Here is a 4,499-nt window from a genome sequence, read left to right on the forward strand (position 1 = left end):
ATTTGTGACTGTAAGGGATTTCCCACCCTACACTTCACACACACTACAGCTAGAGGGGTCTTGAATGTCAAAACAATAGGTGGGTAGATGAATGATAATCTCAAGGAGGTTTAAGCCCAAATAATTAGGTAATTCAGTCAATGGAAAAGAATGTACCAATCAGAGGAGAACATGTGAAAATGCATGTTATAAAGTAAAATTGAAACAGTAAAAATGTTAGTAATATGACATAAGTAAATAATAAGTCATAGAAACTACAAACAGGCCAGTCTGGCAAGAATTGAGAATTAAGGGACCTAATAAGAGACAGAGGTTAGAAAGTGTGATTCTGACCTACAAAACTGACCCCAGCTAAGAATTTGAGCAACAGTGGAAAGGCTACCATAAATGTCCTTCCCTGATAGTGAGATCAAAGACAAACTTATCCACCATCATGGAGCCCTCATCTAGTAGTTGATGGAAACAAAAGCAAACACCTACAACTAACACTGAGCCGAACTGGAGTCCAGATGCAGAGAGGGAGGACAAGACCAGGCTGCAGAAACACATAGAGGCAACTGACCTAAACAAGGAGGAGCTAATGGGCCCCCAGACTGATAGCTGGGAAGCCAGCATGGGACTGACTCAGACCCCCTGAACATGGGTCTCAGCTAGAAGGACTGAGCAGTCTAAGGGACCACAGACAGTGGAACCAGGATGTATTCCTGGTGCACAAAAGGACTTTGGGAGCACATCCTCCATGGAGGGATATTCCCTTAACCTAGAGACAGGAGAGAAGTCCTAGTCCCTACTCCAAATGACTTGACTGATTTAGATGAGCCCTCCTGGAAGGCATCACCCTATATGTGGAGTGGAGGTGGGGGAATGGAAGAGGAGGGTGGGGGGCATGGGAGGGTGGGAGAGAGGGAAAGAGGGAGAGAGGCAGAGGGAACTGGCATCAATATGTAAAATAAAAAAAGAGAAAAAAAAAAGAAGAGCCCTGTGGGTTTTTTGTTTGTTTGTTTGTTGTTGTTTTTGTTTTTGCTTATGCCAAGTCAGGAAACCTCCCTTAAAGGAGCCACACACGAGTGTCTGCTTGTCTCTAGCAAAACAGAGCCACCCCAAGAAGCCTTGCTCGTCTCTGTTCTTTCATTTTTAAAATGTTTTTTAAGCTTTTGTTAAGCTTTAAGTGGAAGTTCTTAGTACCCATGTTGTAGGTGCCATTGTGTTATGAGCACTTTTTCACCAGCCTGGTCCCAGAGCTATAATAACCCTGAAATAACACACAGAGACACTATTATAAAGCTGTTGGCCTGTTATTCTCGTTTCTTATTGGCTAGCTCTGTTTTAAATATTAACCCATTTCCATCAATCTAAGTGTTTCCACGTGGTCTTATCTTACTGGAGAGAAGGTCTGGACATCTTCTCTCACATCCCACATCTTGACTTCTCTCTACTATATCTCCCAGAATCCTCCTTGTCTCCTAGTCCTGCTTATCTTGCTTTGCTATTGGCCAATAGGGCTTTATTCATTAACCAGTAAGAGAAACATATTTACAGAATGACATCTCCCATCATCTCCTTTCTGTCTAAAATAAAAAGAAGGGTTTAAACTTAACATAGTAAAATTACATATGAGAAAACAGTTGTCTCGTAGTCCCACCTATCTTGATTTCCTGTTGGCCAATAGGGCTTTATTCATGAATCAATAAGAGAAACATATTTAAAGAATGACATCTCCCATCAAGGAAGTAATTTATTCTCAAATTCATGAGGTGAAATTATTGTGTTCATCACATTTGACTCAGAATCATGCTTTCTTTTTTTTAATTTATTTATTTTATTTTTATTTACATATTGATCCTCCCTCCCTCTCTCTCTTTCCCTCTCTCCCATCTTCTCATGCACCTGACCACCCTCCCCTCCCCCCACCCTCTACTCCACATATAGGGTGATGCCCTCTAGGAGGAGTCATCTAAATCCGTCAAGTCATTTGGAGTAGGGACTAGGACTATTTTCCTGTCTCTAGGTTAATGGAACATCCCTCCATGGGGGATGTTCCCCTAAAGTCCTTTTGTGCACCAGGAATACATCCTGGTTCCACTGTCTGTGGTCCCTTAGACTGCTCAGTCCTTCTAGCTGAGACCCATGTTCAGGGGGTCTGAATCAGTCCCATGTTGGATTCCCAGCTATCAGTGTGGGGGCCCATTAGCTCCTCCTTGTTTAGGTCAGCTACCTCTATGTGTTTCTGCAGCCTGGTCTTGTCTTCCCTCTCTGCATCTGGATTCCAGTTCAGCTCAGTGTTTAGCTGTGAGTGTCTGCTTCTGTTTCCATCAGCTACTAGATGAGGGCTCCATGATGGTGGATAAGTTAGTCATCAATCTCATTATCAGGTAAGGGCATTTATGGTAGCCTTTCCACTGTTGCTCAAATTGTTAGTTGGGGTCAGTCTTGTAGGTCTCTGGACATTTCTCTAGATTCATATCTATAATGGCTCCCTCTTTTATGCTCTCTCTCTCTCTCTCTCTCTCTCTCTCTCTGTGTGTGTGTGTGTGTGTGTGTGTGTGTGTGTGTTTGTGTCTGTCTCTTTTCTCTCCTCTATTCCTCCCCTGACTCAATCTTCCTAGTCTCACGTGCTTTCCTCTCCTCCCATTCTCCTTTTCCCTCTCCACTGACTGCCCCTTCCCACTCTCAATATGCCCCACAGGGCCTTTTTAATAGGCCCAGCTAACAACTAAATGGTGTGTATTCCCTGCACACTGGAGGCGGAGGCAAGCAGATCTCTGTGATTTCAAGGCCAGCCTGATATACAGAGTAAATTCCAGAACAGACGAAAGTTGCACAGAGAAACAGCATCTCAAAAAAAAAAAAAAATGAAAAATAAAAGTAAAAGAAATAGAGTAATAAAAAAGTCACACTAAGATGGAAAGTACACAGAGTCTGGATACTGTATGATATTGTGTTGTCTTTAAATTGATCAGTTGCTAAGGAAGGAACAATAACTGCTAAAATACACTTGATTATCAATGCTGCTGAATTAATCCAGTTTAAATATTTTAAAAATGCTTTGACTTCAAAATTTAATTCTAAGGGCAAGTTACTGGGGAAAATAATATATATTTTTGTTTCCATACAAAATGAAAAGCTGTGGATTCCTTCCAGCCTAATATGGTTTGATCAAGCCAGACCCCCTGAAACAGTGTCCCAGGCGATCCAACATTCAAAACAGCTGGCACAAGGCAGCCTTGCAGACTACAGTAAGGATTTCTGTGTCTTTTTAAGATTCCCATGGTATTACAGAGTCCCCAAATAGCAGAAAGCAGTTTGGAAAGAACAATGCCCAAATTCCCAAATATTGTCTATAAATGTTTGTTTTCATTTAAATGGGGTTGGTTATAAGTGGTTAATGATCACAATCTCTTTTTAAAGGAAAAGGGGTGAATAGGATATAGAAATGAATACTTTGTTTTGAAATGGATTTTCACTTATTGATACAAATTTAAGATCAATTTTGTGATAAGTATATTTCTCCTCTTGTTTAGGTATTGTGGTTGTATAACTCATTTAAAATGTAATGTATAATTAAGTACAAATTAAAGATAATCACATATAAATAGTCAAAACTTAGTTATGTTTGTTAGGTTTTTATGGATATATAGATATATATTTGAAATGGATAGGCATTCTTAAAACCTTTCAAAAACCTACAGAATATGGCATTTAAAATGGTTTAGGGTCCTTCCTAACAGTGAGGCACAACTACTCCTGGCAACACCAACTGCGTCAGAAAGGATGATAGACATCAAAGAAACTCGTTATTGAGTTTGCTTCCAATATAGCAAGACTAGCCATTTGGGCAAGATACTGCTCTTGTCTGGACTGTTTGACTATATGTTTTAAAAAGCAGACATGCAGGGCCCACAGAAAAGTGACTGCTGAAACAACATGGATATTGCTACAGGGTTTCTGCTTCATGGAAATGTCTGCCAGACATTCGGCAGAGCACAGAGAAAAGTGACTGACAAACTGCCAGTACAGGTGGACAGTTTAAAGTTTCCTTCTTTGCTGAGGATCTGCCAGACACACTATGTATGGCCTATGGGCCAAAGATAGATAAATGTGCCAATTACAGAGGAACTTAGGGTGGTTGTCCAAGTAGCAAAATGTCTCTGTCATTTCTAGAGTTTATATATTATCATTGTGTGGTTTTTGATGGAGTTAAAGACAGATAGTTATGGTTATATTTTCTTTAGTTAGGATTAAAGATAAGTTACATATAAGTCTTTAGACTCACAAAGATAGGATAGATGATGGAATATTTTCTTTAAATATATTGCTAAATGTTAATCGACTTAATATCGTTGACTGTATAGTTCTTATTCCATTACTGTGTTGAAGTTAAAACCCTTCTTTTTTATTTTAGATAGAAAAGAGGAGATGATGGGAGATGTAATTCTGTAAATATGTTCCTCTTATTGGATAATGAATAAAGCCCTGTTGGGCAATATGAAAGCAAAATA

This window comes from Phodopus roborovskii, unplaced genomic scaffold, assembly GCF_943737965.1.
Source record: "Phodopus roborovskii unplaced genomic scaffold, PHOROB, whole genome shotgun sequence".
Taxonomy (NCBI): Eukaryota; Metazoa; Chordata; class Mammalia; order Rodentia; family Cricetidae; genus Phodopus; species Phodopus roborovskii.